Here is an 11,896-nt window from a genome sequence, read left to right as displayed (position 1 = left end):
ATTTGTAAAAACATGCATGATGAAGGCAGCGGAGATTGTGTGCCCTGAAAAGCGGCAGGCTTTTGCAAATATCAGCCTGACAAGAAACACAGTTGCAGACAGGATTTCCGATCTTTCAGTGGATTTGGACAGCCAGTTGAAGCAAAAGTAAAGTCATTTATTGCGTTTTCGGTTGCAATTGATGAAAGCACGGACATTACAGATGTTGCACAACTGGCCATTTTCATCCGCGGAGTTGATGACACATTGACCGTCACCGAGGAGTTCGTGGAGTTGGTGCCGATGAGAGATACAAAGACAGCAGCTGATATTTTTACCGCACTCGTCGGCGCGCTGGACAGGGTCGGAGTGGACTGGTCCCGCGCTGTCAGCCTGGCTACAGATGGTGCGCCCTCAATGATCGGGAAAAAAGCAGGCGTTGTGACAAAGTTCAGAGAGAAAGTGCAATCTGCAAATGGAGGATGTGATTTTTTGACTTTTCACTGTATTTTGCACCAGGAGGCTTTGTGTTGCAAGTCATTAAAGATGGATAACGTCATGAAGGTGGTCATCCAAACTGTTAATTTCATCCGATCCAGAAGCCTGAATCACCGTCAGTTTGACAGCCTTCTCAGAGAGAAAGACCACATCTATGGGCTGCCATACCACACTGAGGTAAGATGGTTAAACCGAGGTGCTGTGCTGAGGCGTTTCTTTGATTTACGAGAAGAAATTGAACAGTTCATGGAAGAAAAGGGCAAACCAGTGTTAGAATTTCATTCCGCAGAATGGATGCAGGACCTTGCATTTGTGGTGGATGTTACAGAGCACCTGAATAACTTGAACAAACAGCTGCAAGGGCGCAACAAAGTTGTCACGCAGTATTATGACAGCATACGTTCTTTCAAGTTGAAGCTGTCATTGTGGGAGACGCAACTTGCCGGTGGTGATGCAGCTCACTTCCCCTGTCTGAAAAATGTGTGCGCGACCCAACATGTGGCAGACATGAAGCGGTTCAAAGATAAAATAACGGGACTGTTACGGGAGTTTGAGCAACGCTTTCAGATTTATGTTTATATGTTTTTATGTTGATGTGCTATTGTTTTTAATTGATTTTATTTGTATATTTAACCTATTCTTGACTCTGTGGTTCGTGCACTTGTTTGGGGAACAGGATTTCATTATTTCTACATTTCTGCCTGAGAAATGACACCCTGATCTAGTTCTGTGATAAACTTATGTGAATCACTGAGGCATTGTGTGTTTGTGTGTTCTTTGTCCTCAGAACTTTCAAATAACTTGGTGTTTTATGATTAATAGTGATGTTGTGCTTTTGGACACTGTCCTCAGGCTCCAGCTTTATGTTTATATGTTGATGTGCTATTGTTTTTAATTGATTTTATTTGTATATTTAACCTATTCTTGACTCTGTGGTTCTTGCACTTGTTTGGGGAACAGGATTTCATTATTTTTATCTACATTTCTGCCTGAGAAATGACACCCTGATATACTTCTGTGATCTGTAAACATTCTTTAATCACTGAGGCATTGTGTGTTGTGTGTCTTTTTCTTTAGAATTTTCAAATAAACTTGACGTGTTTTATGATTAATAGTGATGTTGTGCTTGTACTATTTTGGACACACTGTCCTCAGGCTCCAGCTTTATGTTGATCGTATTAAAACAAAGAAAACAATCTGAAGTTGTTGTTTTTAAGTTATATATACCATGATTTTTCCGGTCCGGCCCACTTGGGAATAGATTTTCCTCCATGTGGCCCCTGAGCTAAAATGAGTTTGACACCCCTGTTCTACACCATGTTCCTCACACCAGTCCATTGCTTTTAAATCCACGAAGGGGAGTGTACGAGTGCAAAGGGTAGAAAAGCGGTGTGCAGGCAGCCGTAGAATCCAGAACGCACCCATGAATTCAATCAATTGAAGATCAGGGAAACTAGCATTGCTAGTTCTCGCAATGTTCACACGTAACGTATCTGAGCTGAACACTGTTTATTCTGTCACAACTCCACAATCTGTTCCTACTGTATCATGGCTTTGCAGAAATACTGACGCGTCAGTAACTAGTGTACCCTCGTGGTAAATGTCTAAAACAAGAACCAGTGCATCCTTGCCCTGAGACACAGCTACAGACTGGCTGCCACAGCCGTCTTCAACCGCGCTCCATGCAAACAGGCCACATACGGTGTCATGATGAGATTGGCATTTCTTACTTTTATTGTCACAGAAGCACAATAGGTACCACTATGCAAGGTGAACACCAAACTTATAAACCATTTTGAAAAACAAAACAAAAAGTTAAAAGGAATGCAAGTCCAAATATCCCATAAGACATCACAACAAATTTATCCAAAAACAATGCTACAATAATGGTCAGGTATACACGAGACAGAAAAGCAAAAGCTCTTTGGATTTTTCTTCTTCCTCTTTTTTAGCTTTGTACCAACTCACCCATCATATTACTTGATATTTATCGCAAATGCAGCCAAACCAGTCACACAAAACAGCATTCACCTGTGCTCTCCAACACACACTGCTAGTCTAAAGAGCTATCCAGCCATGAAGTACCAATATTGGGGCGGTTTTTGCTTAAAATAAACGTTTACACACATTGTTACAACATTTTCAGAGGATTGAGTGCTTTTATATCAAACTTATTCTATCAAAACAATTGTCAGATTAAAGGTGGGGTTGACATTGTAAAAAAAAAAAAAAAAAACGCAGCCAAAGAAATAAAAGCTTATATTGAATATAGCCAATTAAATGAAAGCTTATGCTTTTATTTCAATGGCTATATAAGGTATATCTTAGCCAATCAAATTAAAAGTTGGGAGTACCCAAGCGTAAACCTGATGACCTGTTTTTGTACATTCAGAAATAACGACAAATCCATATTTCTAGGAACAAAAAATAGCAACAATAGACAATTGATTGATGATAGTTATGAGAATTGCAATATGCTCAAAGTCCTTAAAAACATGGTTCCCTCTGACATGTTGGAACAAAATACCAATGAAACCTAAATGAAGAATTTAACAAAGGGATAAAAGATAGAGATAAATATCAGCCAAGCTGTGAAACTGGGGGATACATATCTAAACTAATCATCCGCTTCCTTTGACACAAAAGCATGGAAGGCTGTAAGCACTTGGGTCGGGTGGTGGATTGGCTGGGGTACAGGAGGGTAGGAGGTTGGGTAGGGGGCAGGGGTTAGCCTGGATCCAAACTGAAATTGCTCCCTTTCACAACTGCTTCCCTTTACAATTGTGGTCATCACAGTCTGGCTTTCAGACTTGAGTCTGGCTGAACCATCTCTTCATTGAAACTGTTAGTGAGACAACAGTGAAAACAGCACAGTTTTCATTATTTGGGATACAGGCTAGGCAGGGCTCAGAGGGCTCTTCCAGAAAGCAGGCTCAATGTGTTACTTAGACAACTAACTGTCATAACTAAACGTTCTGAATTCATTTAATCTTTCCTAGAAATATAGACTTTGTATGACTGACTTGACAACCAACAAACCCATATTGAAGTTAAGCTTTTCTAAAATTAGCTGGCTAAATTGATGATGTTGCTTCCTGGAACGCCCCACAGGGGTCAGAGCTAATCCTCGTCGGAGGAAGAGTCCCTGTCGAAGTTGTAGGCCATGAAGAAAACGTCAGGTCGAGGTGGGACAACGGCATGGCCCGGTTTCACTATCTCAAAGCCCAGAAAGCTGAATGTGCGCACAAGTTTAGCTGTGGAGAGAAACACGTATTATAAATAACATCAAAACAATATGACCTTTGTCAATATAGTTGTTGGACTTCCTTGACTTATTCCTTTTAGTTCCTAGTGAGCAAACGATCCCCCAAACAGTGATTGGACAAAAATCGGCAGTTGGGATGTGCTTCTCTATTGAAAGTGTGGGTTTGGTGTATGAATATGTTTTTAAAATAGGGCTGTTATACGTACCACGATCATCTCTGTTCTTGTAAAAGCAGACGAACACGCGGGCAACTTTAAGATGTTCTTCCGCATACCCCAAAAGAGCCGCAAAACTGTCGAGAGAGGTTTACTTGGATGACATGAGATTAAACACCATTTGTAAGATTTGCACCACCCCACCCTGACCTCTCCCTCAGTCACACACACAGTCCTCTCCTCGGGGAGCGAGTCCAAAGGTATCAATGTTTCCGTTAGCCGGTAATAGCCGGATAAATAAAATTGACACCAGCCAATTGTCCAGGAGAAGAAGAAGAAATCCCATTGTGAAATAATGTTTTTTAGCCTCTTCATTGATGGAAATACCAGTCCATGGAAATACATTTGACTGGTCATACTTATCCGTCTATAGGTTCATTTGCAGAATTTAGTGGAATTAAACTGTCCCCAAATTAATACAGTTGGTTCAGAGTTCGTTTTGATATTTCAACCTGCGTGTCCTGATCGAGTCTGGTGTGTGCTCAACATGAAATCAAAATCAACAAATGAAAATCAACGTGCGCGAGCGGTGTGGTCAGCATGTTATTCTGCAAAGTGCACATCAGAATTTGGTAAGAAGGACCACATATCGTTGCATCCTCGACTTGCATGCTCTGTTCTTTCATGTTCTGTTAATATTAATTGCCATAATCTAAATGAGATTTCTGTCATTCTGAGCACCGTGGGTGGACGCCAATGCATATGGGCCCGGTAAATTTCTCAAATGTCCAGTAAATTAAAATGTTGCCGATCAAATTTCCAGGGTCACATTTTCCTAAAAGAAACCCTGATAGGCATCTCCACATACAGAGCGCCTCCCCCTCCCCACCACGCTCTCTGTCCTCACCTTTCTTTGCTGCCCTCAGGGAGGGGGTCTATGGGTATCTCCACATAGAGAGCATTCCTGCTCAGCACCGCATCCCAGTGGATCACCTTGGAAACGGTGAGGCGGCTCTGGAAGTGGAGTATCCCGGGGCGACCGTTCCCCGCCGGCTCCTCTGTCACCGTCAAGTCCTGGAAAAACAATATGGAAGGAAAGAGGGAACGTTAATGATTAAAAACAACTCCTTGGACAACTTAATGGTTGTGTTCACTAGAGCACACTGTTTCAATAGAAAGGCAATATCTGTGTTGTTATCGGACAAGTTCAGGCAGTACCTCACTATATGCAAAGTTTTTTTTTACTGGGTGGGTCACCATTGAAACCAGGGTTTCATTTGCAAGGGAGCCCTGTGAACATCAACATACAATATATAATAAATAAATAAACACAAGATTAATCAAAACAAACACATCACCTCCCTTAAACTCAATCTAAACTGTCCAATGGAGACCAGCAAGTCTAATTTCAAGGTGGCCTGAAGGAACCAGCCAGTCCAGAGAGTGGTTCTGAAAATTACTCCAGTATTAACTGGAGATCCAGCAATTTTCAGAACTGCTCTCTGGACTGGCTGGTTCTGAAGGTCCCGCGGGTCTCCACTGACCTGGGGGGAAATTATTTTAGCTTTTATGCCCCCAGCTCATGGAATAGCCTTCCAAGAAGGGCTTGGTAGAGTTTGCGGTCAAACAAATAATTACTAATGAATCATAGTCAGTAGAGGGTGACGGGACCTGTCCTATGCAGTACAGTACCAGCATGCAACTGTCGTTTGTACTCTGTCGGTCAGCCTGCACACTGCCATAGGACATGGTAGTATAGTAGGACTCCATAGCGGAGAGAGAGTGAGCCTGCATGTCTTTGTGTTGTGTTGTACAGCCGCTTCTATTACTGTACACAGATAGCTAACAGAACCATAATAGGATGTGGCATCACCATGAAAACAAGAGTTCCTCTCTCATTCCTTCCTGAAATGTCAAGTTTGTTTTGAACGCCGAGTGAACAACAATGACCTGCGTGTAGTTGTTGCCTGCTTTGTTTTGTATTGGTGTTCTTGTATGTGTTCCAAAATGGCACCCTATTCCTTATATAGGGCTCTGGTCAAAAGTAGTGCACTATAAACCCTTCCAAAAAAGACTGCAGTCAGAGTAGAGTATAACTGCAGTACACGGCAGTATAACTGAAGTATTCTGCAAATACTGCATTCAAAATAACAGTTATTTTTACAGCAGTAGTGTCAACTCCTGTGTTAGTTGACCCCATAATGAAAGCTAAGCACCAGATTACAGGATATGTAACAATGAAACCTGGAGAATAGAAGTGTTAACAAAACACAGAGAAGTGAAATTAGCAGCTGTTTAGTCCCCCCCCCCCCCCACCCCACGAATAGATTTCACAATATCAAGTCTCCAGTGACCAAGTAGCCTATTCACTTCCATCAGAACATAGTATGACAAACACATACTAGCTATAGCCCTGTGTACGTCATTCAGAGTACGATGTATGAGACTACAAACGTAGGGCGGCAGGTAGCCTAGCAGGTAAGAGCGTTGGGCCAGTAACCGAAAGGGCGCTGGTTCGAATCCCTGAGCCGACTAGGTGGGGGGAAATCTGTCGATGTGCCCTTGAGAAAGGCATGTAACCCTAATTGCTCCTGTAAGTTGCTCTGGATAAGAGCGTCTGCTAAATTACTAAAATATAAGTTGTAATAAGATCGTTCCTTTATAGATGTGTATACGATCATATTTGGGAGTAGAAAACGTTATTATCCACAAGGGGAAATTGGTTTTGCAACTGAAAATATATCTTCATTATCTTCAATAATATCTCTTTGTAGTATGTGACGAGTGTGCTTGATGCCGTGGTGCACTATGTAAGCATTGCATTTAACAAGCAGGTAGTGTATGTGAGGGTTGATGTACTCACGGAGTGGAGCGGCCGAGCTGAAGAAGCGTGATCCCGTTGACCATTACCTCGCCCACCTGGGATCTTCAGGGGTGGGAGAGGAGCATCAGGAACACCACAGAGGCCCCGGACCACAGGAACTACTACAATGCAGGGACAGGCTGGCCACACACACAGAGAGAGAGAGAGAAGAGAGAGAGGTTAGGACCACAGGTACCACTTCAATGCAGGAACAGGCTAGAAAGGAAGAGGGAGAAACAGAGGTTCATTCACGCTAACATTTGCATTTCATTGCCACCGGTTCTCCATTGCATCTCAAAATGTATTTCTATACTCAAAGGAAGCAGAGCCTAGACACCCAACAGAAACACATTGACGTCTGTTCCTAGGCAACAACACAGCATAGGGGGTGGGGCTGGTTTTGATCACGTTCTCATTATTACTACACATCCTATGTAAGATGCACTGCCGTTGGGTTTTCTTTATTGTCCCCCACGATGAAAATGGGTGATGGGACTGTGGATCAGTCTCCGTCCATCCGCTAGTCACACGTGATATCTCAGACAGCACTGGCTCGATTTTGACGAAATTTGGGTGAATGACGAGTCTTGCCATAGAGATCCGGCATTTACAAAATTACACTGATTGGCCCAAGGTGGGCGCTATAGTAATTAACTGACATTTGTGAGTCGCACCAGAGAGGAGGAAGAGAAGCGAGAGGGATAACTGAGCCCAAAACCTGTCTTCTCCAGCAGGTGGCGTTATTTCTTTGGATTAGCTAAAAAGGTACCCAGGCTAACTGACTCCCATTTTTGAAGACATTTATTGTTTGAGCGGCCACTTGAGTATCTGGTCAATATAATGGATAATATGTGGTCACACGATAACTAAAATGTGTTAGTCACACGCAATTGGCCCAAGGGGGCGGGTGCTGCATCATTCGTGGGGGACGGCATGTTTCCTCTTACCTTGTTATAAACTGCCAAAGTGCTCCATTCTGCCATGTGTATTTGTGTAAATAAAACCTTTGCCTATGTATGGTTGGAATAGTGATGTGGTTTAAAACCGTTTCAATGCAACAATAGGACTTCCAAATCTCAGATACTGTTACATGAATCTTACACTAAAATAAATAAACTTGGCAACACAAATGTAACAGGCTGGCTACTGGCTGACTAGCTAACAGGACAGGAGTGAATTAGTAGGACAGGCTAAGGGGCAGCCAGGGATGCTGGAGTGGGTGTCTAAAAACAATGAGTGCGCTAAAAAGCTTACAGGCTCACAGCAGTGAGATGGACCAGTAAAGTGGAAGCAAAATACAGCTTTTGTGTGATTCTAAACCTCCCATCAAAAGCGGTACTATATTTTTTTGTATGCGATATAGCATCAGCTCTTCCTTCATAATTGTGATTAGATTTGGGGCATTATTAAGCACATCATATCATGCCACAGAAGGCCCAGATCTCCTGTTTAAGCGGAACGTATTAATCCATGGCAAAACAAGATCAACAAACATATCCTTCATCATATGTCAGTAAACGTTAATTAATTGGTCAACGCCACAGGGGGTTGCATAATCCCCTTCAGGGAACATCTGAGGAGGCTGCATTGAATCACGACAGGAAGGCACCACAATGAGGAAAAACGTGCAATCCAAACTGCGTATCTGCCTGATGACCTATGATCAAAACTGTATGACCCTAAAACCTGATAATGATCGCTAGAAGTCAAAAATATAAGTAGACTACCACATGGAATAATGAATTCATCCCATGTAGATATTTAACTGTTTAATTTATTCATAGGGGTTGGTAGCCAGCAGATCCGGCCCGCTTGCTTACAGCTGCACTAGTCAGGCAAGTCTCCTGTTTGGAAAACACCACGGAGCCGGAACAAGATATGGCTCGGAAAAAGTACCTCAATCCAGAGATGAGAAATGCGTTGTAATCCGAATTTTCCCATTAACCAAACTGTTACACTGAGAAGATTGAATGGAAAACTGTCACAGCAGCCATTTTGGAATGGCAGCGTAAGCCAATCAGCTCTGTTGTTCAATGCGACATGCCATTCCATAATGTCTGCTGTGGTTACTACTATCTAGCACGAGGTCAAAAGCATTCAATCTTCTCAGTGTAACAGTTGGGATAATGGGACAATTCGCAGTACAACGCAGCAGGTAGCTTAGTGGTTAAGGGCGTTGTGCCAGTAGCCGAAAGGTCGCTGGTTCTAATCCCCAAACCGACTAGGTGAAAAATCTGTCGATGTGCCCTTGAGCAAGGCACTTAACCCTATTTGCTCCTGTAAGTTGCTCTGGATAAGAGCGTCTGCTAAATGACTAAAATGTAAATGTTAATTTCTCATCCCTGGATTGAGGTAGGTTTTCTGAGGCATACACTACATGGCAAAATGTGGACACCTGCTCATTGAACATCTCATTCCAAAATCATGGGCATTAATATGGAGTTGGTCCCCCCTTTGCTGCTATAACAGCCTCCACTCTTCTGGGAAGGCTTTCCACTAGATGTTGGAACACTGCTGTGGGGACTTGCTTCCATTCAGCCACAAGAGCATTAGTGAGGTCTGGCACTGATGTTGGGCGATTAGGCCTGGCTCGCAGTCAGCGTTTCAATTCATCCCAAAGGTGTTCGATGGGGTCGAGGTCAGGGCTCTGTGCAGGCCAGTCAAGTTCTTCCACACCGATTTCTGAACAGACCTTGCTTTCTGCATGGGGGCATTGTCATGCTGAAACAGGAAAGGGCCTTCCCCAAACGGTTGTCACAAAGTTAGAAGCACAGAATCGTCTAGAATGTCATTATATGCTGCAGCGTTAAGATTATCCTTCACTGGAACTAAGGGGCATAGCCCAAACCATGAAAAACAGCCCCAGATCATTTTTCCTCCACCAAACTTTACAGTTAGCACTATGCATTGGGGCAGGTAGCGTTCTCCTGGCATCCGCCAAACCCAGATTCGTTCGTCGGACTGCCAGATGGTGAAGCGTGATTCATCACTCCAGAGAACGCGTTTCCACCCCTTCAGCTGACGCTTAGCATTGCGCATGGTGATCTTAGGCTTGTGTGCAGCTGCTCGGCCTTGGAAACCCATTACATTAAGCTCCCGACTAACAGTTATTGTGCTAACGTTGCTCCCAGAGGCAGTTTGGACCTCGATAGTGAGTGTTGCAAACGAGGACAGACTAAATTTACATGATACGTGCTTCCGTGGTCCCGTTCTGTGAGCTTGTGTGGCCTACCACTTTGCGGCTGAGCCGTTGTCGCGCCTATAAGTTTCCACTTCACCATAACAGCACTTACAGTTGACCGGGACAGCTCTAGCAGGGCAGAAATGTGACAAACTGAAAGTCACTGATATCTTCAGTAAGGCCATTCTAGTGCCAATGTTTGTCTATGGAGATTGCATGGCTGTGTGCTCGATTTTATACACCTGTCATCAACAGGTGTGGCTGAAATAGCCGAATCCACTAATTTGAAGGGGTGTCCACATACTTTTGTATATATAGTGTATCTCTCGGGTGCTCCTTGGTGTCAATCTAAACCGGAAGCCTGTCAGACCCTAGTCTAAATGTAAGCAAGTGGGTCGGATCTTCTCACTAACTCAACAATACTGGGACATTATGATGCCAAATTACAACAATGATGGGTGTATCATTTTGAGGGAAGAATAGTATAATGGTGTAATGTTACAATGGAAACGTAAAAGCGTTTGTGACGTCAAGATGGAGAAACGACTATTGTTGCATCACTGAGGCCTTATTATTAAATAATCAATTGTGATGTGGTTAAATTTTTTACATTTACATTTTAGTCATTTAGCAGACGCTCTTATCCAGAGCGACTTAGTGAGTGCATTCATATTTATTTCTTCATACTGGCCCCCCGTGGGAATCGAACCCACAACCATGGTGTTGCAAACGCCATGCTCTACCAACTGAGCTACATCCCTTAGAGACAAACATAACAATCATGGATGCAGATTCCCTCATTACAATGGAAAGGGAACAAATGCATTTTTTCTGTTTTTGAAGTTCAACCGTGAAACGACGAGCCATTCTAATGGGTTTCACTTTGGGCCTTTTAACTCGTTCACCAGCCAACTAGCTACCTGACAATGCTAATGCTATAGCTACTATATGTGTTCAGGTGGAAAGATAGCTAGGTACTATACCAACGTCAACAATCTAACGTTAACTAATCTTATCTAGCTACAAACGAGGTGTCATTGGCAATCATTGAGACATAGAAAACCCTAACCATTTATTTCTGCTGTGTGTAAAGTGATGATAAAGTTATAGCGTCTCCCTCAAATATATTGATAACGTAACTAACCGTTAGCCTCTGTTAGATAAGTGACGTAGCTAAATTAGTTTAGCACAATACTAAAGGAAGATGACTAACCTGAAACAATTTAATTATTCTTTCCAAATTAATTCTGGATATTTTTCATAGATTACTTAGATAACCAGTTGTGGACTATGTGGGTATTTTATGACATAGTAAATTAAATCCCAGTTTATATTCGCAGCTACTTCCTCGTCACTGAAAAAAATGGTTAGCTACCATCCCCCACTTGACTTTGCTGTTTTCTCAGTCTCCACTTACTTGCCAATCATGTCACAAATACTATTACTTAAATCCGCCATGGTAGTATAGCACTGTGGTTTTCCTTCTTTCTCGCGAGCAAAGCAATGACTGTTTAAGATCCGCTGGAGGTTGGATTTTACCATCCGGCCTCGGGTAGAGACACGACGGGCTTCTGACTGCTCACTGCAATGGTCGGCTGAGGAATAAAGCCCGATCGGTGCTGAACTCAAGCTAAATGAGCCTGGAGCTACGTAGGGGGAAACAAGCGATACGTAGCTAGCTAGCCTGGGGTGAAGATAGCTACGTGGGGCGTCTTCTGTGCAAGTGGAAAAGTACCAAGGCTAGCGAACTAACAACAAAGACCGACCGACAGACAGACAATAGGGCTGATAGTTGTGACCAATGTAAGAAAAGTTGAAATCTGAAGCCCCTATGCAACATTATAATGCAAGTTTAAATTGAAATGTACCGAATTGAATAAAGGAACACAGTGGGAATTAAATGGGTGAATTAATCTAGGCCTTATTCATGTTATTGTCCATTTAAACTTTAGTAC

General features: G+C 42.9%; 1 pseudogene; it reads right to left on the bottom strand.

Annotated features, from left to right (window-relative positions):
* Positions 1–2,188: 2,188 nt before the first annotated feature.
* On the bottom strand, positions 2,189–11,664 carry LOC121573439 (annotated as a pseudogene).
* Between the last annotated feature and the right edge of the window lie 232 nt (positions 11,665–11,896).

This window comes from Coregonus clupeaformis, chromosome 9, assembly GCF_020615455.1.
Source record: "Coregonus clupeaformis isolate EN_2021a chromosome 9, ASM2061545v1, whole genome shotgun sequence".
In the NCBI taxonomy this organism is placed as follows: domain Eukaryota; kingdom Metazoa; phylum Chordata; class Actinopteri; order Salmoniformes; family Salmonidae; genus Coregonus; species Coregonus clupeaformis.
This window is presented reverse-complemented; position numbering and strand designations above follow the sequence as displayed.